The sequence below is a fragment of the Diceros bicornis genome, chromosome 36 (genome assembly GCF_020826845.1).
Source record: "Diceros bicornis minor isolate mBicDic1 chromosome 36, mDicBic1.mat.cur, whole genome shotgun sequence".
NCBI classification, from domain to species: Eukaryota; Metazoa; Chordata; class Mammalia; order Perissodactyla; family Rhinocerotidae; genus Diceros; species Diceros bicornis.
This window is the reverse complement of record NC_080775.1, coordinates 6,437,080-6,463,733: the sequence shown is the minus strand read 5'-3', so window position 1 is coordinate 6,463,733 and position 26,654 is coordinate 6,437,080. Positions and strand designations below refer to the sequence as shown.

The 26,654-nt window shown below is 40.0% G+C and overlaps 1 pseudogene; it reads left to right on the top strand.

Moving 5' to 3' along the window:
• The first annotated feature begins 12,310 nt into the window (after window positions 1–12,310).
• Window positions 12,311–26,279, top strand: LOC131398720 (aldo-keto reductase family 1 member C15-like; annotated as a pseudogene).
• Window positions 26,280–26,654: the final 375 nt, after the last annotated feature.

The window sequence follows — 26,654 nt, the reverse complement described above, 5'->3', positions numbered from 1 at the left end:
ATATTGGGGTGGAGCTCTGCCCAATACCCCATGGAGTCACTCACCAATCAACAAGCTCCAATCATGTGCACAGAACTTCCAATCAGCTTTATAGTGTTTCACTTTTAAATATGAACAGATAACCAGGGTTATCATTCATTTGAGGAAATTCTCTAGCATGAAAGACAGAGGAAAAAACAGAAGAAAAAATAACTTAGAAAAGTTCTCCTTTTCTGTCTCTTATAACGACACTCATCTTGAGATCCTTAACTTAATTATATTTGCAAAGACCCTTTTTCCAAATAAGATCTCATTTATAGGGTGGACTTTTCTTTTGGGGGTCACCATTCAATCCTCCTATAAGACATATTCATTTTTCAGCATGGATCTCCTGTGGTATGTCTTCTCTGAAGATTGTTATATGTGTTTTTATGTATGAGGATGCCTTTACAGTCATGACTGATAGCAGTTCAATGATATTTGCCCTGCAAAGCTGGATATTGTAGACTTTAATGGTGAGCAGCATCATGTACCATAATTCTTCGAATCTAAGATGCTGACAGTAGTAAGATGCGTTATTATTTGGTGTGCTACCTAAAAAAGAAAAAACTCTGCCCATTAAATGACGACATGCCATCAATTTTAAGATGCACCCTGATATCATTTTATGTGAAAAGATGTGCAACTAAGGAAATACAGCATAACCTATAAAAAGTCAATGTGAATGATAAAGAATTCCATTTCCTGGGATCACAAGATTAGGATATATCAAAGCCAATAAACATTAAAAAATGTATGTTGGTCAAATTGGTCAAGTGCAAGGAAGTTAAGAGAACTTAGTGAAACTCTTGAAAATAGAGTTTCTACATGCTAATTGGATTCTGCCAATTAAAACCACTCACATGTGATTTGGAAGTCAGAAGCCACCATCCTATGGCTTTGTTTGTTTTCTGAGTCAGTTAATGTAACACAGGTGGCAGGCTGCAGCCTCTGGCTTCAGAGGTGACTACGAGCGATTGTGGTGGGGTAGCTGCATTCATGGATCACCTTGCACCTGCTTTGTACAATGAAGACAATGTCACTGTGGGGTGGTAACTGGGTTTTGGCATCCAGGGCGTTATGGTGGCAATGGGTTCGTGATCTCTGGATATCATAGTTATGGAGGTATGTTCTTGAACTCAAGCATTGCTGAGGTAGCCTCCTGATGGCCCTGCTTTCTGACTGTGGTGGGTTTGGATACACTTGTGGCGAATCAGTTCTTGGAGCCATCCTCACAGATCCTGTTGAGATCCCACCTTCTGGCCCTGCCAGTGATTTTCTGAGCACCCAATTTTTTGCATCATTTCCGAGTAAAATGCATAGAATGATTTCTGTTTCTGGCACCAAACTCTGACTAATATAGTATTTTAAACCAATTATAATTGCAGGCAACAGACTCTCAAGGCTGGTGTATTAGGGTGGACTAGGTGTTATGGATTGAATGTTTGTGTTCCCCCGTAGTTAATATGTTGAAGTCCCAATCCCCAAGGTGATGGTACTAGGAGGTGGGGTCTTTTTCTTCACTGCAATGAGATGATCCCACACATAAGTATGGGGGTAAAATAGAAATTTAGGGGCAAAGAACGAGTGGCCTCTCTCAGGTCCCTAAAATAAACCACCTTCTCACACTCAGTTTTATCAGAGCTCCATGTTGAACGCCAGGGACTCATCCAGATGCATAGAGTTGTATATGGTGTCCTCAATTATATGACACACATTTTTAATATTTTTACATTCCCAAAATCTGAACAAGGCTTATAATTGATGGAGTCCAACAATCTGAGGCCTAGAGGAGTTTAAAGGTATCTTTGAACTCAGAATGACTATGACAGAGATTGAGTTAGAAATTCATGTCTCTGGGCAGAGTGTGGGAAGCTTAACCCTGCTCTTCAACTGCTATTTTGATCCTGACAATATATGAAATTTTAATTCTTTATGAAAACAAACATTTAATCATCTCAAAATTATTTATGTCAAGATATGTTTCCCAATGTAGACTTCATTTAATATCTTTTATCAATTTTCCACATAGAACAGCTAAAATGTCTCTGAATTTTTATGTGCATTTTTTAATCAAAGCCATTTTTACTTGAATCAATTATTTTCTGTAATTATTTTATGGTGGCAGTTTCATTTGATCAGTTTTTCAACACCACATCTTATCGATTACAACTTCTGCCACCACGAGTCTCCTTCTGTAGTCAGCATTTCTATCAAGTCCAATTTTCCCAGGTCACATTATGCAGATCTTATTTTAGCAAAAGATGTTCAATTCTTTCTTCAATTGTTAGTATTAAATTTTATTGTATGTAGTTTTAGCTTTTTCTAGTTTATTTTGAATTTATTGTTTTATCCTGGATCAATTTTTGCAATGTTGTCAACATGATATGATTCTTTGATATTGAATCTATAGCAAATTTTGCTGTTTGCAATTTTAACTGGTCAGGTTTACTTGATATTCGTTATTGCTCACAATACCATCCAGTATGACTTGAATAAAGGATGAGAATTTGTATGTATTTCTCAAAGCAAAGAGCCGTGACAGGCAAAAATGAGTGCTATGGGAACATGGAAAGGACAGAGGTACAACATTCTTGGGGTCAAATCAGCAATGTCGGATGCCCTGTTTTCATAATTAAGTTTTTAAGAATTGTACAGAAATCATCCACATGCAATATGGTACACTTCAGTCCAGCAAACATTTATTGAATGCTGATGATGAATAAGACATTAGACATTAACCAGAAAGATCATCCTTGTAGGCTCTGCAATCTAGAATAGAATATGACAAATAATATAAGTATATATGAAGAGTGGGAATAGCACAAAGATAGGAATCATTATCCCTGGTATTCCTGTCTGCTGTCAAGTGGAAGGTCTCGATAACCTTCAAAGTAAATATAACTTCTGAGCAGGATTTGAGAGGTGTCCTTGCTAGCAGAGCAAGGACACACTTTGAACAAAGAACTCAGCATATATAAAGATGTGTAGGCATATAAAAGCAATATATGTTCCAGGACTATGAGTAACTTGATTGTGCTGAAGTATAAAGTCTGCATAAAAAGAGGTGAGAGAGACAAAGACTCATTATTTGGAGAAGAGGCTAGATACTGAGCAGACTGTGGTATCTTGGGCACCATGCTAAGGAGGATTTGAAGAGCTAGAGATCAAATAAAAACTCTTGTTGGTCTAAAGTGATTTAAATATTCTGGCCAGGACAAATCACTGTTCTAGGTTCTGAGGCTTTGCAAATAACAGTACTTAAGTACTATTGATGGTCTGAAAAGAGTTTTAGAATGTGAGATATGATAGGAAGAAAATAATTGTAATTTCAAACAGAGAATAGGTGGATAATACAAGTGACAAATCAATATGCAGAACAATTTCTGGCAATATTTTAGAATTAATTACTAAGTAAGAGGTTTTTGAGCACATAGGAGAGGAAGATCTAGTTACTAGGACCCAGCTTACATTTATACTCAGCAATAATCATGCCAAAATAAATTCCTTTCTTTCTTTGAAACAGCTTCAATGGAACAAGGAGATGCAATAGACCTACAGTGTATTTGAACTTTATCTTGGCTTTAGGAAGTTGGCCTATAGACAGGTTTTCTGTAAAGTGCCACAGGTTTCTGTCCTTACCCTACTTTGTTTATAAAGGATGAGAGTTTAGAGAATATGTTCATCAAATTTGCAGATGTCACAAAATGGGAAAGTAGAGGAAATACATTGAAAGAGAGCAACCAGAATAATGAAAGGACTCCAAATTTAGTATAAAGAATACCTAAAGGAAGACGAGTTGATTTGCAGAAGAAGAAACAACTCAGAGTGGGTAGGTAGATATGCACATATCGTAATGGATTTCCTGTTCAAGGCTGGCTCGACAGCAGTTCTGCCAAGCTGTGGGGGTCTATACCACTTACTTGGAGGTGCTTGTCTAGTGTAAGGATCCCTAGGTCTCACCCCCACGTATGCTGAGGCAGTAAGTTAGGGACATAGACCACAGATCTGCATTTTAATAGGGCACAGCCTGAGATTCTGGTACAGGTTATCTATGAATCACTCTTTGAGGAAAACAGGATCAGATTTATTCCTTTTAGTTCCATTTATTCAAACTAAGACCAAAAAATGACAGCTATAGGGAAACAGATTTGTGCTAAACACTAGAAAGAATGATATTGTAGTTAGAGGTACCCAAATAGGGAATAAATTGCCCCGAAAGGAAGTGTCCTCTGTCATTGAAGAGATTCAAGCATCATTTGATGACACTCTGGAAAGGATGCCAAAGGCAAGCTTAGTACCAGTGGGGTGGTTGATGTCCGTGACCTATATGGCCCTTTCTAATCCTGATGGTCTCTGGTGGAAAAATATCATTCAACACTAACTGAACACCAATGGGATTGATAATAGAGCCTCTCCTTTCTCATGGGCTGCTTGGACATTTATTAGTTGGCTGATGAGCACTGCCCAGTTACGTCTCTGCTTGTCTAGACCATCTACTTCCTTCTCTCTTCACCAATTCTAGAGAATAAGCGGGAAGAATAAGAGTCAGGGAAAAACAAGAAGGAGAGAGGAAAATGAATGAAGGAAATAGAAAAGATATGAAGAGGAAGGAGGGGAAGAAAATATTACCAGGCGAGAACTCAGGAAAAGTGGGTTTTAGCGCTGGCTCCATGAGAGAGATGAGTGACCCTGGAAAATTCACTAACCCGCTGTGGACTTTAAATTATGAAATTATAGTTCCATAAGGTGAACCAAACACTGAATCGAGTTCAGGTCTGCATTACATGATTATTAAAATGAATAAAGAACAAACAAAATAAAAGAGTACTCTGCATGGGCCAATGATGACAACATGTCCTGAACTAGAGATTACAATGAACATTGTTCTGAGTGTAGTCACCTGAGGTCTGTTTTTAAAAACTCAAAACAAACAAACACTGGATTGGGGCAGCTCCTGCGTGCCTCTGGGCAAGTCACTTTTCTTCCAAGACTCAGTTTCGTCACCTATAAGACGATGATAATTATAGTTTCTACTGAATGACATTGTTGTGAGTTAATATACATGGCACATATTAAACACTTGAAGGGGTTCAGGGTATCCACTCCAAAATATTCCACTTTGGCATAAGGATTGTTTTGAGCTGAAGGCAATTGAGAAGCATCAGATAGAATAAAAGCTCTCTGCCCTCCCCCCATCAGGAAGGGCAGAAAGATTCTTCATCACTGGAGACAACTCTAGACCTTCATCAGCCGACAGATGGCACCAGAGGACTCTACACAACAAACCTCACTAACTAGCCCTCATCTGCCATTAGTTCCCCTATATATTCCCACATATTTACCTTCCCCTTTTTCCTTTGTATTGTTACTTCTCTACAAAATGTATTGTTCTTTTGCTAAGATGCTCCCTAAGCTTAAGTTCTAGCTTAACATTACTCATCACTGTGTTCTCCTGTGTGTGTACTTGATGCACGTGTTAATAGACTGTTTTTGTTTTTCTCTGGTGAATCTGTCTTTCGTCAGTCTAATTTGCAGGATCCCAGCCAAAGAACCTAGGAGGGTAAAGGGAAGAAGTTAAAAATTTTTCCTCTCTAAACATTCTGTAAATGTTAGCTATCATCACCATTACTCTAAAGCATTTTCATTCTGGTTGAATATTCAGCTCTTTTTAAACTCTCCTACTCTACGATTGCAAGATGACTGTGAGGTTTCCAGGCAACGTGACTGAGAGGAATGTGACACTATTATATTAGTCAATCAGCAAATATTTGCTGAATTCATATTATATGCCTGGTGCTGAGCGAGGTAGTAAGGATCGAACAGTGAACAAGAACGTAACATCAATGAGAAATCGACCTTATGTGGGGTGCGGAATGTGAATTGTAAAACTATAAGCGCAGGTCACCTACAGTTACTGCCCGCGTCTAGTTCTGCGACAGAGGAGATGATCTCGACTATAGGCCTGAGAATATCAATGGCTCTCGTGGCTGTCGTTGCCGGAGAGCGTAGTGGCCAAGAACACTGGTTTTAGCTTCAGACAATTGAGTAATAGCAGCTTTATATGTTTACCGCATGCTCAAAACCATCCCAAGGATCTTACATGCACTAATTTATTTATTCCTCAAACATCCCCACTTTACCAATCAGGGAGCTAAAGCCCCAGGTCCCTCAGTTAGGAAGTGACAGGGCCAGGGTGTGAACTGAGGCAGTGTGACTCCAAAGTGGCTCATGCTCTTCACGGCTACACCAGCTTCTGGCTCCAAAAGAGGTGGAGTGTCCCATTGCAGTATTCTGCCCTGCTTATCACGCCTAAAAATGTTAGAAGAGTCTGTAAGGTAGATCAAAGAAAGCAGACTGTTTTGGGACCTAGACCTCGGGATTTGAGAAATGACTGGGTAGTGAGTTCTCTGGGATTTCTTTTTGCCTCCTCTGTATCGTGGCCTGGGTGCTGGACGTGCTCAACTTAGGAGTACCAGTGGGCATAAACAACAAAACAAACAAACCACAGGGTAAGGCTGCTTTCTCAGGCCAGGGGACTGAAGAGGGAAAACTTCGTACACTGTGCTTTGGAAAATAAATTGTGTAACAACTTGGGAATCGGTTTGGCAGTTTCTTGACAAGTTAAACATACACTTATGCAACCTAGCAATCTCAGTCCTATGTATCATCCTAATTATCCACCCAGGAGAAGTGAAAACTTACGGTTCACACAAGACTTGTATGCAAATGTTCATGGCAACGTTGTTATTCATCATAGCCAAAAAATGGAAACCATCCAAATGCCATTAACCAGTGAATGGAGAAATGCAATGTGATACATACGTACAATGGGGTACTTCTCAACAATGAAAAGGAACTAACTATTGGTACATGCAGCCACATGGATGAATCTGAAAAACATGTTGCTAAGTGAAAGAAGCCAAACGTAAAAGACTACGTATTTTGTGATTCCATTTCTATGAAATTTGCGGGAGAGGCAGAACTCTATAGACAGAAATGGGGTTAGAGGTTGCTTAGAGCTGGGGTTTGGGAGCAATAATTGTCTTCCAATGGACACTAGGGGACTTTTTAGGGATGATGGAAGTGTTCTGAAACAAGATAGTGGTGATGATTGCAAAACTCTATCAATTTACTAAAATTCATTGAAATATACATTTGGAATGGGTGAATTTCGTGATCTGTAAATGACACCTCAATAAAGTTGCTGAAAAATATCAGTAAATACTGCTGTTGTAATTACTATTCCTATTGTTGTAGGATTGGTCTCACCTTCCTGTGGCATGAACACTAGGAACAGTGATGGTCATAGTTCCAAGCAGCTGCCCTACAGGCTCTGTTCCTAGTCTGGATAGGCACTCTTGGGTGTGGGGCAGGAGACCTGGGGCTCCTCAAGTCTTCAGTGTGTCTCCTGATTACTTTCTTTTTGAGTCTGGATGTCTCTTCTCTTTCTAAAGTTCATGCATCATATAAGGTCTGGGAGAGCAGAAAACTCAGGATGCTGAAATCAGCTGGCTCTTGGTGTTGAAGAGGTGGCTCCACTGTCTGAAGTCTGAATGTCTTCTTTTTGTGGTTCATCTGCCAGCAAATGCCATGCACAAAATCCATAATGTGGATTCTTAGGAAGACCGTGGTGAAGAATGCGGAATCCTAGGCTAGCCCAAACTCTGCAGCTTAGAAAAGCCAGATGTTCAGTCTACTGGGCTCCCCTGGCCAAGGGTGTTATAACCTATAGATGGTGGAGCCATCAGCACTCCAGTTCCTGAAGTTTTTCTGTGCCGTAATCCACAGTGTAATCCTTGGTCTTTTAGGCTGTAGTTTGGGAAGGAGTTTACTCCCGGGACTAGGGACTAGGAACTAGGGGACAAGATCCAGCAATAACTACCCCAACGTCCTTGTTTCAAAGGAGGTCATTATTTTAGTGCCAGGGAAAGATTTGAGGATGTTGCCGTGCATAGGAAAATTTCAAAACTCTTAGACTTGTTCTTACGTGCATGATCTCCAAAAAAAAATTAGGAACAGTGTTTTGCATGTGTGAGAGACTGAGTAAATATTTGCTGATCTGAATTCTGGTTAGGACATTTTATGTAACGCCGCCTGTGCTAATCCCCACTTTTGGCAAAGGTGACCTGAATCTTGTGAATGCTAAAGAATTTGAGCATTTCCCTGGAAGTAAATTTTAACATATTTTAGTTACCCCACTCAGTTTACATTCTAATACATAATCCGATGTTCTGGCCCCATCTGCATGGAGTACAAAATGAAGGGGTTCAGAATGAGCCTCCGCAAAATGTGCCATTTTAGCATGTGGATTCCTTTGAGCTGAACTCAGTCAAGGCCCCAAAGACTCAGGAAGAGCTTTTTACTTCCCCCTCTAACTGCTTAAAAGAATTTAGATAGAAGGCCTGGAACGGGAAGAGAACTATCACCAGAGACAACCTCAAAGAGTATGGGCTAGGTGTGGCAGGCTGGTGGGGAGCCTGGCGGGGCCAGTTTGTTCAAAGTCCTCTCTGTATCCCATCGTCTCTGTGTGGTATGAGGAATATTTGTTTACCAAACGTTTGCTCTTCCCATCTTCCTGTGAATTGTCTTCATTCCCTTTGAAGCCCCAGACCCCTAAAGCCTTTTCCTTAGCTCAGGATGGCATACAAGCCTCAATTGTCTGACTGTTGGGGAGACTCTCATGTCTTTATGGGGCTCCTGTATATACACAATTGAAATTTGTTTTTCTCCTGTTAATTTACCTTATGGCCATTTAATTAATAGACCATCCAAAAGAACCTAGCAGGATAGAGGAAACTTTATCCTTTCCTACAAAAAGGAGGCTATATTTCATCAATACCCAGTTCAGGATGCTGGGCCAGGACCAGCTTAGTTGATTGATGCTACACTGCTGGCCCTCAGAGCACTTCCTTACCCTTTTCCTGCAGCCATAACTGTTTATGGATCAGAGCTGATCTCTGCAGGCTGCATCCTGGCTTCCCTGCCTCCTGATTTCCAGCTAGGTTTGGGTATTTGGAGGCACTGATGAGAGACTAGAATTGGAGGGAGATATCAGGGTGATATCCCTCTTTTCTGAGGGATACAACAGCAGCTGCCATGTTTTCAGTAGTTCTAGCACTCACCCATTGGGAAAGTGGGAGATGGTTCTACCTTGGAAGGCAAGTGGAGGAACTGTTTCAAGGAGAAGAGTCAAATGCTACTAATAGAACAAGTAAGATGAGGACTGAAATTGACCATTGGTTTGGAATCTAATACTCAGAATGCAATGTGACCAGATCAAAGGTTAGAATAGGGGAAGGGTCAGACAACAGCCCATTGCATCTGGATATAAAATTCCTTAGAAAGAAGGATGCAGGAAACTGTTCTTTTAAGGCTGATATCATCTTGACCCTATTATCTTACCCACTTCTCAGTGCACTCCCTTCATGGTCTTTGTTTATAATTCCTTCTCAGGATGTGCTGACATCATCTTTGTTCATGCAGACAACTCAAGCTTCTCAGTGTTCTGATGTCTCAACTCCTGAGAGTTTCTACTTGTAGCTAGACTACATGAGGGAACTATTCCCATGTTAACTTCTGAGAACTGTTTTAGCTCTGAAATTGTACCTTTAACACACTTCACCTTGATCCATTTTCTTACTCTGTGGTTTCAACTACACGACAATCCACCAGGTCCTTGATTCATCATGAATTGTAATCACTGAGCCTTTTTTTCTCCTTTTCATCCTTTCAATTCCCATGAAGTTTACGTATTCCAATCAGATTAACTAATACATTAAATTGAAGTTAAGTCAGACTCCACTCATTCTCTCTACACTTGTCCTTTAAACAGATTGGTGCAGGGTGAGGTCTCCTGGCTCTGTCACCTCTTAGTCTGTCATTGGACCAATAATACAGGACAAATGGCTTTACAACCAAGACAATCGATCTGCTTTTATTTATGTGAACACTTTTCTCTGAAGCTGAGACCCACACCAACTGGAAATTCTCGTTCATTTGACTGTAGTAAAGTCTAGGTATCCCTATGTTTTAAAAGCTCACTAAGCAGTTCTAAGTGTGGCCAAGATCTCAAATTTCTAATCTATAGAACATCTGGCTGTCACTATGATTTCAGTGGTCAAGGTGTTTGCCTTCCCAACACCCATTGTACTCCAAATGGTTGGATTAGGTCACTCATGTTCACTCCATTGCCCTTGACATGTAATCACCTTGGGAAGAGGATTGTGACCCAATCCTGGCCACTGACACATGAGGGGAACTGTGCTGGGGGGCTTCTAAGAGAGGTTCCCTCACTTCTTAAAACAGGTGGCCCCTCTCCTTCGACTGGATATGTCCTGTTGCATTGTGATGTCTAATATTGCTGCACTGTCTTCCCCCAGCCCAAGGGTGATGCCAATACACACAAGAAGAAAGAGCCAAGAGAATATAGGAGAAGATGTTGGATGTCCCTAGGCTGACCCAGAGCTAGCCCTTCCCAAGAAGCTGGACTTCTTGTTATGGGCATAACACATTTCTGTGAGGCTTAAACCCATAGGTTTTTTTGACTTGGTTGTATCCTAACTGAAGCAGCCGTTGATGAAAATTTTCTCTTTACAACTCCCTGCACTACACACCAGCCAGGAGTTTCACAATCTGTGGAAGTTGCTAAGTCATCCTCTGAGAGCAGGAGCCCCAGTCAATTCTAAGGGTTGGATTGTATTGAGTTATAATAAAATACAAAATGATGCAGTGGAGGTAGTGATCTCCTAAAGAGGCTCAGCTTTTCCTTCACTTGTCTTGAGGCTACATTCAGGGCACATTTTGTTCTTCAGACAGAACTCCTCTGACACAATAGTGAGTGAAGTAGATTTTACTTCAAATTCCATGGGTTATGAATTTCATCAAACACCCTAATTCGAACTTTATAAATATCTCCTCAAATGTCTCTGTTTATTCCCCCAAATTCCTCCCAGGGCAAAAACAGTGCCTCATATCCTCTCTCCACCCTCCCTCCCTTCCATCTCTCCTCCCATACAACCTCTACCATCTCCTGCCTTTTCCAAAGCAATGCAGTCTGACTTTGGCCTGCACAGCCCCTCAACCCCCGACTCCACACCCATAAACCTGTGTCAAGCACAAGCGTACTCTATTTTTGCTCCCACAGAACACCACATGACCCCACTCTCCCCCAGAGAATTCATTAGACAAAATGGGTCACACCCAAGGGATGAGTACTGCTGGCAACATAACTGTATTTTATTTTTTTAAAACTTAATGTACCCTTTGCTCAGCAAATATTTGCTGTTTTCTGTACACTGACAATTCTCTTGTAGGGAATGAGTGAGCAGAAAAATCAAGCAATTATTTACTGGTGAACACAAGCATTACTTATTTATAACTCCAGGGTACCCACTCCTCCAGGACCAGGAAATCCTGAGGTCTCTTGACATACGGTTTTCTTGTTCAGCCTGATTCTATAAATGGGGAATGTTTGAATGCCCGCCAATTCCATTTATCCAGATTGGTCACGCACAAGTCCCAATGGACAAGCCAGTGAATCTTGGGAGGCTGGAGAATTCTAAATGTCCAGCCTAGGCCCTCTGTGATATATAGTCTATCCTATAAGTCAGAGCCTGCCCTAGTATCCCCAAAGGAGCAGCATACTGTTGATGCACAATAATAGTTTTTTCTTGCCACAAAGATTCAAAGAAGCAAGACACGGAAATCAGAAGGGGAAATGAGATCTTGATGTAAGAAAAAAGATAATAGAATTAGCAGTGGGGCTCCTGAGGCATTTTGTTATATGTACGCTGGGCGTAGGAGTTAGTCTTTGTTCAAGAAATTCTGAATAAATCTTATTGATGGGATTTTTGACAAAATGAAGGGTGAGGTATTTAACTAAAGTCTTACAGTGGAATTCATATTTAGAAATGACCAATCTACTGATTATTTTGCTCCTTGTAAGGTAAGTCTGATGTAATTATCAAGGACAAATTGACATGGTTAAATTTATTTTTAACTTAAGAGTTAAGGATGAGCAATACTGAAGAGAAAATTCAAACTCCTGTAGCATGCATAACATTTCTGCATTCTATTCCTGTAAGATATGCCTGTAGAGACATGAAAGAATTATAAAACAGGCAGTGGCTTGATTCTAGTTTCACTTTGAAATCACTGGCGTCTGAAATCCCAGCCCCACTATCTTGTTATTAGTAGAAATAAAGAATGCTGGAGCCTTGTCTCCTACTCGGTTCACAGTTAGGGAAAGGAAGGAAAGACAGAGTCAGGTTATCCAGGACTGTGGACAGCAATGGACCTCAACCATAGTTGTTCTGTGACACTGAATGATGGGAACTTTATGCCTGTGCTTGGATTTGGCACTTTTGCTTCAGATGAAGTAAGTGGAGCCCAGGGGATTGGAGGGTTGAATGCAAACAGCCTGGAAGCGTGGTCAGCAGACCCGCTCTCCATGCCTAGTACACTCTTGTTGATTTGAAATGACTCATTTGAACCTCCATTTCACCATCTCTAACATTGCACTAAGTGGGATGAAAAGCTGTTAACTATGGGGATTCCGAGGATGGGGATTTTGAGGGTGGCTTAAAGTTATATTATTTTGTTTATTTAACATATATTGAATGCTTACCATGTATTTTAAGTACTTTCCGTGCATTGTCTTCAATTCCTCAACAACTCTCCTAGGTTTACTATTATTATTTTTTTTCTTACACATGTAAAATCAAAGCTGAGGCTGCTCTCCCTGCACTCATCTGCTGCCTCAGTCAGAGTCACTCTGCTCTTTGTTAGAAACTCCTGACGGGCAGTAGGCATAGGAGGAAAGGACTGCTTTGTAGCAGCTTTGCTGTAGGTTTCAGGGGCTCTAAGTGTTTGCCAAAGAATTTGCCAAAGTTTCCATCACTGCAATATTTTGTCATATCAGAAGCCAATATTATCCCAAGTTTTAGGTGTTTAGAAAAGAAGACTTAGGAGGCATAAAGTGACAATGGAGACAGAATTGTGCATCCCACCAAATGTATTCTTCACACATCCACATGGTCGACTGCAACATGCTAAAAGAGTCAAACTCTGGTCACAGTGAGGTAGGGGCAGTTTTGGGGGTGTTTGCGAGGGATTGCCCCCATAATTACAGAGACCAATACACTCTATCTTGGTAGAGCTATGACATGAAATATCAATAGCTAATAGCTGTCAGACCGGGCCAGTTTGCTTGCAACATCGTAATTATCCAAGGTATTCACCATTATAGCTTAAGGATAAAGTATGTCTTACCTAGGTTATATCCAACTTTTATTACTGTTGTTAAAGATAGAAAAGGACCACAGAGAATACAACAAGTAGGCAATGTTACATGGGATCCTATAATGATAAACCCAACTCTCTGTAGCTCTTACATAGTAACGCTGACTGAGGGACTGGGAAAATAGATGGCAACTCATACGTAGAATGTGATCAGTTTCAGTAAAGATGAATTGCTGCTTCCATCCCCAGTTAGATCGAGAGTTTAATATGATCAGCTCACCACCCAGGGGCTGGTTTGTTTCCAGGAGAAATGGTTCTTTACCAAGACTCAGTGTCAGTCCCTGCTGCTGCTGACAGGTCACTGATGTCAAAGTAGCGGGAGCTCAAACAGCCTTGGTGAGAAGTAGCCCATGCAGTTGGCCCATGCATGGTCCCAATTCCTTCCAACATGGCTACTTCATTCATGGGCCCATCATGTAAGTACAGCCATGATCAAGTATAGAGGTTAAGTAGCAACCAGTGGACAAGACCTCCTCTTTACCTAAATATCGAGAGCATCTCCTGAAGACTCTGGTGGTGATAGAAATCCCCCAGGCAGAGTCATAGTTGCTCCCAGTTGGAAGTCTAGGTCAGTGTACACGGATATGTTGAGTGCCAAGCAGATATAGGCAGAGAGACAACTATGACTATCACAATAATGTACTCTATATAGTATGTTTCTCATTTAATCCTCCTCATAACCTTCCTGAAAATTAACTACTCTTCTCCCTTTAATCCAATTGGTACACATTATTTTTTAAATTTTTTTCAGCTTTATTGAGGTAAAACTGACAAATAAAATTCTAAGATGATTAAAGTGTAAGAGATGAGATTTGATTTGACATATGTATACATTGTGAAAAGATCCCCCCATCAAGTTTAACATATCCTTCACTTCACATATTCATCTTTTTTTTCCTGGTGGAGATGTTTAAATTCTATTCTCTTAGCAAAATTAAATTATACAATACACTGTTATCAACTGTAGTTACCATGTTATACATCCGATCCCCAGACCTTATTTGTTTTGTAGCTGAAAGTTTGTACCATTTTACCATTTTACCAACATCTCCCTTTTTCCCCCACCCCCAGCCCCTGGCAACTACTTTTCTACCCTCTGTTTCTATGAACTCAATTGTTTTTCAGATTCCACTGTGCAGTATTTGTCTTTCTCTGTCTAACTTATTTCACTTAGTATAATACCCTTCAGCTTCATCCATATTGTTGAAAATGACAAGCTTTCCTTCTTGTTCAAAGCCAAGTAATATTCCATTGTATATATATAACCCACGTATTATTTATCCATTTATCCATCGATGGACACATAGGTTGTTTTCATACTTTGGCTATTGGAAATAATGCTGAAATGAACATGGGAGTACATGCATCTCTTTGAGATAATGATTTTGTTTCCTCTAAAAAAATACCCAGAAGTGGAATTGCTGGATCATGTGGTAATTCTATCTTTCATTTACAGAGGCATCTCCACACTGTTTTCCTCAGAGGCTGCACCAATTTACATTCCCACCAACAGTATACAAGGGTTCCCTTTTCTCCACATCCTTGCCAGCATTTGTTATCTCTTGTCTTTTTGATAATGACCATCCTAACAGGTGAGAGGTGATATCTCGTGGTTTTCCTTTGCATTTCCCTAGTGATTGGTGATGTTGAGCAGGTTTTCAGGTACCCATTTGCTATTTGTATGTCTTCTTTGGAAAAATGTCTCTTCATATCCTTTACCTATTTTTAAATTGGGTTGTTTATTGTTTTGCTATTCAGTTGTATGGGTTCTTTGTAGATTTAGAATATTGACCCCCTATCAGATATGTGATTTGCAAATATTTTCTCCAATTCCATTGGTTGTTATTTAATTTTGTTGATGGTTTCCTTTGCTGTGTGGAAGCTTTTTATTTTGATGTATTCCCACCTGTTTACTTTTGCATTTATTACCTTTGCTTTTGGTATCAAATCCAAAATATGATTGCCAAGACCAAAGTCAAGGAGCTTTATCAACATGTTTTCTTTTAGGAGTTTTAAGCAGGTTTCTTTTGTTAATGTTAAATCCTCAGGGCTTCAGGGTCTAGCACAATATCAGGCACACAGGAGGCACTTAATGCTTGTGTGTTGTGTAAATGTTGGATGAGAGAACCTGGTGAATGAAGGATAAAAAAACAATCATGAAAGACTTAAGAGCCCAGTTGGGTGGAAACTGGATGGAGGAGGAGTATTATGGATTCATTTCCAATTCTAAGCCAAAAATAGATTCTGGTATCTATATCTATATCTATATCTATATCTATATCTATATCTATATCTATATCTATATCTATATCTATATCTATATGGTCTACATCTACATCTATATCTATATCTGTCTCTATCTATATCTTCAGATGTTTTCTCCAAGTGTCGGAAGTTTTCCTGTTAGTTACTTCCTTACAACGAATTCTTTATTGACTGAGACTTGATTGTCCATGTTCTACAGTGAAGGCCGTTTCACTAACTCATTTCAGATTAGAGGTCATATTGGAGTTTAGTCTGTGCCCCCTGAGGACAGGTTTGTTACCAAGGCTTGCACCATCAAACAGGAGAATAGGTGACATGGAGAAACACCTGGTAAAAATGCTATGAAGGAAATAAATAGCTTCTCCCTGAATCAGATTTGCAACCCTCCTTATTCATATTTTATAGGTTCCTAAGAACAAGGCTGGAGAGGCCACCAAAGTGGCTATTGATGTAGGTTTCCGTCACATCGACGCCGCATACTTCTATCAAAATGAGGAGGAGATTGGCAAAACCCTCCGAGAGAAGATGGCGGATGGTACTGTGAAGAGAGAGGACATATTCTACACCACCAAGGTGCTGTGGGCGGAGTGACAAGAGGTTGCTGTCATCATAGATATGTTATTTTGAAAAAAAACTTTGATCTTGGTTTGAATAATTTATTTATCTCCTAACACTGTAGAGGCCCATTATAGAAAAATAGAAAACAGAAAAGGCTTGCTTTGCCCTGAAATATGTTAAGGGTGGGACCCTGTTGCTCAACATCTCTGAACATCAGTCAGCATTCATATGTGAAGCACGAGTAATGATAGTTTTCTTCTTCATCTGTTGTATGGATGGACTGAGCCACTGTGGAGTGAGTCCACTCCTTTTATTCTTCAGCAGATTCTCTCAGTTCACATCCAAGTGAGGCTGACATATTATTCAGAAAAGGGAACTAGACTAGGCAATACTTGTTTCAAGTCAGCATTGAGTTTACTGAAGTGTGTAAAATTTTCTGAGGTGGAAAACCCTGCTTCCAAGGTCAAGAGAGCTAAGGTCTCTACAGAATGATATTCAACATCAGTGGTAACATGGTTCTGAGAATGTGGGCCCCTCAGCAGAACTATTTCCAGGTATTTATTATATGGGACAGTAGGTTCCATTTCCCCTTGCCTGACATTTCTTGACTCTCCTTCTAGGGATGACTTTTCTAATCCTTGAAACACTTAGGCTGCTTTTCCTGGGCCATTTAACCATTATTCACATTTTTCTTAGAGTCACTCAAATAAATCTCAGAATCCCATTAAGGAGCTCATTTACACTAAGCCACTAAACTTTAGCCTCAGGGCTTCTTATTTTTAGACCACCACAGTGGTTTGTTCTCACTTCTCAATATTTTAACTATGAGGTTTCATTTGGGTCCCCAAATGTGTGAAATCATAAGCCATTTTTTAATTTCTTTTGGTCACTGCAGCTTTGGCTTACTTTCCTTCGGCAAGAATTGGTGCGACCAGCCCTGGAAAAATCACTGAAGAAACTTGGACTGGACTATGTCGATCTCTTCATCATTCATTTTCCTTTTGCTCTGAAGGTCAGCTTCTGCTTTTCTTGTTATGAACAGGAGTATTTCCTCACTGCTGTTGCACTTCCATTCTCTCATTCCGTCTGGGTTTTCTGGGTTTTTACTGAGAGTGGTAGGTTTGAGTGTGGTGGATGGAATTGCTAAATGATTTATGAGTCTGCTTGACAGCTGTGTCACTTCAGCATCAAGATTTTTTTTATCCTCATCCCATAGACTTCAGAAAGGTTGAAATTCAATGATCTCACTGCCTTCATCTCAAAGAGTTGAGGACATCACCTTACATGTCTAAGTGATATGCTTCTGTCCGTTGTCTGTTAGAGATTAGAGTCCTCAAGGAAGTTGAGTTACAATAGACTGCAGAGACACAATGGGAAATCCCCACCTTAATAGGGGAACAGTTCCTCCCATATGGACCTCTCAGTCCCAATCAAGAGTGAGGTACTCAGGGATGGTCCACGTTACACAACTGGGCTCCTCTGGGCTTCCCTGCTCCAACATCTCATTACAGTGGACATTCACTGAGCACACCTGATATCTTCATTATCTCTGAGTTAGGTTATCATAAACTGAAGCTAAAGCACATTGCTCAATAGTAAAGGTAAGTCCTGTCATCCAACCCAGCCTCTCCCTAGGAAATAAAATCAATTCCAACTGTAGGAGAATTCATTCTTAGAGAATTTCAGGGGTGTGTGTGGATAGGAGGGTGGAGGTCACTGGAGGAGAAGCACTTTGCTACAGTCTCTCAGGTGCATCTGATCTTCCTTACCCCCATGTCTTCTCTTATCCAACACACACACACACATAGACACACAAACACTTGGATTAGCCTCTTGAAGGTTTTGTGACCAAGCTCCTTAGCACCAGGAAGGTCATTTTTTTTTAAAAAAACAAACCCTTTCATGATCTCTCCTTTATGTATTCCAGCCTGGGGAGGAGCTTGTGCTGAAGGATGCCAGTGGGGAAATTATTTTAGACATAGTGGATTTTCGTGACACATGGGAGGTAAGTGGTGAGTCTGACACCCAAGAAGTGCAGGGCAACAAGATAGAAATTACTGGATGGGGACTGAGAAGAAATGGGTTCTGGCCCAATCGGTTGTCTGCCCTCGGCCACATTGCAGCACTCCCTGGTACCATGGTGTTGTCATCTGTAAAGGAAGGAATCTGAACGGGATGACCTCTAGGGCTAAACTTCCATGGTTCTAAGTAGGGGTTTCTTTGCCCCACTGATCAGGTTGTGCCTGAGAGCCCTATAAGAGGATCTAAGAGCAAATTCAAGAGGAGTTAGAGCTCCATCCCAGGATGGACAAACAGGCCCGTGGAGGGAGGGAAAACTGTGTCTGACTCAGCAGAAGAGCAACTGTGGAGGGAGAGTGAAGCCTGCCCTTATGTAGCCCTTCCCACCACATCTTTCACCATTCTAGGAAAGAGGAAGCAGCCATACCCTCTACTAGGAAAACCTGAGAATTTCTCTTTGCCCTTGCCTCTGACACTGTTTGCTAAAGAACTATTAGATGCCTAACAGCATCTAATATAGGCACAAGCATGGGGGAGGGACTGGAATTGAAAAGCATCGTCATGTCTATTTATCATCCTGGGTGTGCATGTAATAGAACAAAGAAGACAAAGTATGTGTGCCTACCAATAAAGGACATTAGCAAATAATGTATTCAAGTGATAAAATGGGTTCAGTCAAGTTGTGATATATGTGAAAAAGATTTCCTGAGTGTAAAGTGTTCAATGTCCAATGAATGGACCAAAGTACACGACAGGCTTACCACACACTTCCCTCCTCCCCAGGCCGGGAGAAGTGTAAAGATGCAGGTTTAACCAAGTCCATCAGGGTGTCCAATTTCAATCACAAACAGCTGGAGATGATCCTGAACAAGCCAGGGCTCAAGTACAGGCCTGTCTGCAACCAGGTGAGCCTGGAGCCCACCAGGGCTTCTTTGATATCTGCTCTTCACACTCTCTTCCTTAAGTAACAGTCTCCAAGTTTCTGACTCGATGTCAACTCTGTAATGGTTGTTGCTTTTACTGCCATAGGAAATGCCAAAGAAGGAACAGATTGAGTGGCATGGGAAGAGTATTGTTTCAATTCTTCAGAGGTGGATTTGATGTTCCAATGAGACATCCAAGTGGAGATGCTGAGTTGGAACATGGCAATAGTGGTCTGGAGCTCAGGAAGGAGGTCAGGGCTGGTGGTACAGATTTTGGAGTCGTTGCTTTATGGATGGTAATTAAACTCACATGTGGATTTTCTTTCCTGGGAAAGTTCATAGAATGAACAGGAAGAGGGCAGGAAAGTCAACATTTAAGGATCAGGCCAAGAGGCACTTGTTAGGAGATTGAAGAGGAGTTCCCAGACAGGGAGAGAGAAAATGAGGAGAGTGTGGTGTTAGGAAAGCCAAAGAAGAGGGATGAACATGTTTGTGTGAGCCATAGGGTGGGTCCTGCTGAGGAGCAGCCAATCCCAGTATGGATGGAAACAGTTATTGGATTTAATGACATGGAGTTCATGGAAACCTCTCAGGAACAGCTACACAGAGGTGAGAGAAAAAGCCAGAGAGAAAAGCAAAGGAGTGATAAGTGAGGAAATGGAGAAATCATAATGAAAAGAAATACCTTCTAGGAATAACACCCAGCGCTGCCAATTTTTAAACACTGTGACATTGTAAAGCTGTGTAGCTTTTTTGTAAAACAGAAAATTATGCGAAACCATTCAAATATTTATACTCTTTGTCTGAGTTATTTCATTTCTAGAAATCTATTTGTAGAAAATAATTCAAAATAAGTTAAAATATGTCCCTCCATTTTTCCTCTCCTTCTCCCCCTCCTCCTCCTCCTTCTTCTTTTTCTCTTTCTCTCCAATTTATTTGTGAAAGAAACTAAGGCTTTTTTCCCTTAACTTTTTCCACACAATTGATATTACTGATTGATCACTGTGAGACAGTTTGATATCATACTGTGTTTTGTACCCCTGTAAATTGGAGGTTACATCTAAAGACTTGATCACATTTGTATGTCATTGTGAGTTCATGAATTTTAACAAATATGATGTTTTCCTTACAATGTAGTTACTTTTCTTATTGATGATCAGATCGTCACCGTTTTATTGCGTCTTCAAGTGAGCTCCTGAGTCCTTTGACATGCCTCATGGTCTTTCCTATCTTCTTCACTTTCTAGAGTGTAAGATGTTCTAGGCTCAATTTGCAGCTTTTTGCCCAGACCAGGAATCAGCCATTTTTCTAAGGAATCTTGGTTTCTTCCAGTAGAAAATGACATTTACAGGCCAAAATCTCATGTATGAGTGTTTAGTCATTTTAAATACTAGTAAAAATAGAAGAGAATTGCTTGATCATTTCTGAAAACCAACAGCATTTGAAAGTGTTTCAGAAGGTGCATGGGAAAAAGTACCAATCTGAAACATATAGTATATATATTAATTTAGTATTAGATATTCCTTCAAAGGACTTTTCAAATTTACATGTTATTGGCTCATGTATTCTGATACCTTTTGTTCTTGGCAACTCACAGGTGGAATGTCACCCTTCAACCAGAGCAAACTGCTGGAGTTCTGCCAGTCCAAGGACATCGTTGTAGTTGCCTACAGTGCCCTGGGGTCCCATAGAGACCCAAACTGGTAATAAGATTAGTAGAGTTAACCTATGTCAGCAACTCTATTCTTGAAGAAACACTTTTTTTTAAGTTTTAACATTCTATTATGGAAGAGTTCAAACATCAAAAAGTGAACACAATAGTGTAGTGATCAATGGATGAATGGATAAAGAAGATGTGGTATATATACATAACAGAATCGTACTCAGCCATGAAAAAGATGAAATCTTGCCATTTGCGACAACGTGGATGGACCTTAAGGATATTATGCTAAGTGAAATAAGTCAGATGGAGAAATTCAAATACTGTATGATCTCACTTATTAGTACAAGATGAAAACAACAACAACAACACACAAATACATAGATACAGAGTTTAGATTGGTGGTTACCAGAGCGGAAGGGGGGGAAGAGAGGAGGGTGAAATTGGTGTCAGGGCGCATGTATATGGTGATGGATGGTAATTAGTCTTTGGGTGGTGAATATGATTTAATCTACACAGAGATAAAAATATAATGATGCACACCTGAAATTCATATAATGTTATAAACCAATGTTACCTAAATAAAAAAAGAAATTGTGTAGTCAATTCCCAGGTACCATCCCTGGACTTCAACCATCACTAGCATTCTTTCATTCTGTTGCCTCTATATGTCCACCTACTCCAAACCACACTCTAAACATGATTTTTTAAAGTGATTTAATGGTAAAATTTATACCGTTTGTCATGCATAAATCTTGACAAATGGATGTACTATATAACCTGACCCCTATCATGAAACAGAACAATTCTATCTCCCAACAAAGCTCTTTTGTGTTCCTTTACGGACAATTCTTCCTCACCCCAAGACAGCTATCCTTCTGATTTCCTTTTTCAACTTAGATTAGCTTGGTGTGTGCCAGTACTTCACATATAAAAGAAGTCATAGAGTACGTACTCCTTTGTGTCCAGCTTCTTGGGCTCAGCACAACATCTGTTAGATTTATCCACGTTTTTACAGGTATCTAATTCAATCCGTTTTACTGCTGAGTAATATTCCATCACATGGACGTAAATACCACAAATTGTTTCTCCATTCACTTGTCAATGGAAATATTAGTTGTTTCCAGTTTGGTACAATTATGAATGAATATCTGCAAATATTCATGAAACTCTTTTTTAAACATATCATTTTGTACCTATTTCTGTCAATTATCTGAGGAATTTAGGGAAAACGTTACTCTAGATGTTCAGTCCTACACCCTTCAAATATATGTTCTTTGATTTGTTTTCAGGGTGGAAAGGGATAGTCCGTATCTCTTGGAGGATCCAATCTTGAATGCCATTGCCAAGAAACACAATCGAAGCCCAGGCCAGGTTGCCCTGTGCTACCAGCTGCAGCGGGGGGTGGTGGTCCTGGCTAAGAGCTTCAATGAGAAGAGAATCAAAGAGAACTTCCAGGTACAGGCCGGACAGTCTCTCCAGAGTGAGGAATGGGTGCTGTACTGGGGGCCATCTCTCTTGCCTTTCAGAACCAACCCCTGTTCATTCATTGCTGTGCGTCTCTCCCCTGTGTGCTATGGGGGCAGCTTGGAAGGGTAGGAAGAAAGCACTGGCCTCAGAGTCCTAAGTTTTATGGCCCCTAGGCCTGGCTTTGCTGCTTCCTAGTTGTGTGACACTTAGCATATTTCATCTTTATTTTTTTGTCAGTGGTTGGATTCCTTCCATGCACTAGAGAACTTTTAAAACCCTGGTCCCTCTTCTTCAACTTCTCTACCTGATGACCCCCTATTTGTATGTCAATATCAAACCAAATAGGATTGGATGCTTTGTTAAACTATTGAGACACCCCAGCACAGTTGTTGACCACCATGGCACTGTTAGTGAGTTTTTCCTTATTAAACTAAAATTGTTTGTTTACATGTCACTGTGGTTTCTAGACTGTGAGACCCTAAAGGTAGTGACTCCTTCTGGGTCATCTTTTAGAATATTTTCTCCAGAAGAGCTCCTGTGAGGTAGGAAGCTGGATAAATAAGTTTATAGATGGACCAAATTAACAAATGAATAAGTAAAGTTTTTCCCTAAGTTCTCCCTCACACATCTCCTGGTCCCTTAGATCAATCAGTGGTCTTCAATTTATTTTGTTGTGAACCCCATGACAATTGTGAAAAACTACTTAAGCTCTATCCCATTTTAAGGTGACAGCTAAAAATTTCATCATGAGTTTAGTATATGCAAGAGATGACATTCAAAGCATATTATTTATAATGTATTTGCTCTAAAACCTTGGAGCTATAGATTTAGTTCATTCAATTTATGAAAATTTCAGATACATAAATCTAAATCTCGTTGTTAAACCTATCACAAAAAATACCCATTTTCTGTTTGAATTCAACTCAACATGTTTTTTTATTTTATTTTATTTTAGCAACTCAACATGTTAATACATATCCCTATAACAACCAAATAACTTCTGAAGTATATTCTTAAGATGAATGACAGGTGGACAAGTAGATGACAGATAGATAGGTAGATAGATAGATAGATAGATAGATAGATAGATAAATAATAGATAGACAGACAGATAGAAAGATAAAGCTCTGGGTTTTCCATGAAGTTTTCCCAGGGTGAAATAATGAGCTTCCCACTTTCATATTTCTTACCAAAGATTTGTACTCTCCATAAGAGGCTATGCCTCGTCAAATAAAAACAAAACTGGACTTAAATAAGATAGACTTTCTTCAAAAGGGAGAACTCTCTGAATGTAAGATCTATAAGTGTCCCAAAGATCAGTAAGAAAGAGTTTTCTTTTATAGGGAAGAGTAAACACTACTATAGAGAGAACGGTGTTTGGGGGTTGGCATGAGTAGGTGGTGTGGTCAGACAGTTGATCAGGGAATGCTTTTTCTGAAGGGCGACAGATTCTTGGAGACGACCTAACAGGGGGTTGCTCTTCCTCCTAACACTTGCTTAAGTTCAAGGCAGTCAAATTCTAGAGGGTTGTGGGGAAGGAAAAATCTGACTAAAGTTGGGTCAAGTAAACAGGTATTCTGTCCAGATTGTCCAACTGTCCCTTTGTTTGGAAAAAGGGGATATTTTTCCTGTCTGTCAAAAGCAATTCACTTGGAAAGATTTGGAATTGATGACTTGTTAGCTTTTCTTTTGTGAAGTGGAGAGAGAAGGAGAAGGAGTGGGGAAGGAGATGGTGGGAACCCAGGCAGAAGCATTCTCAGGCCACTACACCTGGAAGTTGAGGACAGGGAAGGCTTCCCTGGACACTCTCCTTACCTCCATCCAGCTGGAAAGTCCTCAAGTTCCCAGGTAGAAGCCAGCTGCCTCAGGGGAGAGTTTAATGTGATCCTGTCCTTTATTTCAGGTTTTTGACTTTGAATTGACTCCAGAAGACATGAAAGCAATTGACGGCCTCAACAGAAATTTCCGATATGCTAAATTCCTCTTGTAAGTGACCTGTAGATTGTTTTTCACGGATTGTTTTCTGTAGCATGCAGGATAGCAGAGGAACTAAGCTGCCCTAAATCAAGAAGACAGGCCTGATTTCTGGTGTAGGAGTAAAACAGGAGCTTCCTGTAGACTCAGACCAGAGGTCACCCAGGGCTCAGTCTCTGACCCAACACATAACATGAGCAAAGCCCAGAATAGATCATAAGTAAAATCACCAAAGTTTGAATCATGGGGAATCACTACTTTTATGCCGCTAGTCTCTGTGTCTGGTGAGCTTCCACACAGGGCTGACTTATCCATTCAACATGGAAGGAGCAGTGCCTACAGCCCACTATACTTTTTAGGAGCCTATAAAATGTTTCAGCTTTAATTCTTTTTAAAATCAGGAGAAAAAATGATTATATTAATAATGCTGACATAATAATGAATCCAGCCTGGCTTCTATTCATTTTTATCCTTACATAATAGTAAAATGTAACATTAATATTTTTTATGAAGGAGGGGGCCCAGGAAGGCAAATGTGCATAGGTGAGGTGAAAGTCATACTGGAGCCCTGCTTCCACTTTCTCTCCTAAGTGTCCAGTGGTGTTTCTCCTTAATGTCTTTTCCTGTTCCCAGACACCATCCATTTCTTCCAATTTTATCTCTTCATTGGACTTTTTTCTCTATCATGACTCCTGTTTCCTCAGCCGTGTCATCTCATCAAGCTGAATTATAAATGGATCATGAAATTAATTCACCCTAACATTAGGGACTGATGTGTCCCCAGTGGCACACACCAAGATGAGATCCTCTGGATTTCTCTGTTTCTTAAATCAAGGCTTACTCTAGCGTGGCCTTTGCCCATCAGGAGACTATCCACTGGAAGCCTCCACCTCCTTTGCCTTTCACATGTTCACAAACGTAGCATTCCTGTTGTTCAATTCCTGCAGGAGGATCTCCGGATGAAGAGAAAGAAGACTCATTGAACTGAGAAGTTTGGAAGGGAGGTTAGAGATAATGCGAATAAAATTTTAGTTATAGAATAAAGGTTTAGTTCCAAAAGAAAGATCTCAAAATTCTCCTTCTTGTTTGTAAAACTATATCTTGATTCTGAGAAACTAACTTTTCTCTTCACAAAGACTTTTAAGGAAAGCCTATGATCTCCTTCATTAGGCTGTGAATGCCTAGTCTCACTCATCTTTGTGGCCCTATGTCAACAGCACAGCTCCTGGCCCATAGAATTGCTCAGAATGTACTCTTCAATGATATTGAGTTAAAAAGAACAAATTTAAAAAGGAAAATAAAAACATGGAAAAAAATGGAAAACAAAAGTAATACTAATGAGTGAATAACAAGTATCCTCATAAATGATAAATTCAGAAAACAGTAATCACATTTTGTAGGTATGGTTGTTTAGGTGTACATGTTGTCTCCTCAATAGATTAGAAGTTCCTTGAAGGAGGGACCCTGGATTGTTGAGGGTGCTCAGTTTATATTTGTTGAATGAAGGTGTGAAGAAGAGCATCGAAATCCTTACTGTGATCATTCTCATCGGCTAGGGACAAGAGTTACACGTGGGGCTGAAGTGACCACAACATTTTAGTCATAGTTCTTACTTATAAATAAATATAAATTGTAATCTAAATCTAACTACCTGTCACTTTGGCATTTATTTACATGGTGATGTGGGAATTGGGCATGCTGGTGGAGTTTGCACATGGACAGGGAGCCTGCATATATGTTTGTTGGAGTAGAAGGAGTGACGTAGTCGTGAATTTAGTTTTCAGCCCATCCTGACAGCATCCTCAGAGAAACCCTCTCTTCGAAAACGTGAAGACAGAGTTAATGCATTAATATCCCTCCTTCTCTTTCAGTGCTGTTGATCACCCTCATTATCCATTGTCTGAAGAATATTGACCCTGAGCTATCCACCATGAGCTCCACCAGAATTTCCTGCTTCTAAGGGTGTGGAGAGGATTTCTGAACTTGGTGGAGGTGATTCAAACAGCGTCTGTACTTTCAGGCTGCTGGCGTTTCTTTTTCTTCATTTTTATTTCTTTTTTTTTCATTTTATGAAATAATAAAGACTTCAAAATAAGGATGTTTGCTTTTCCTGATTATTAAAAAAGTACATACAAATTACAGAAAATGTGAAAAATGAAGGGGAAAGGATAGAAAGTAAAAGTAACTTATAATTAGCCCATTTAAAAACTCTTCAACTTTTGGTGCATTTTCCTTCATGATTTTCCTATAGAAATGTGGTGGTGTGTGTTTCTTTACAACTTGAAATAATCTTCAATATACAGGTTAAATACTTTGTTTTTACTTAACTTAAATATTTCCCCAAGGTATCAAATATTATTAAAAAGTCCAGTATTATATTTTGTTTGTTGTAAAGCAGTGCATCTTGTTCATTTATTTAATTTCTTAATCATCTGCCTGTTTTGGCATTTTGATTAGTTCTTGTA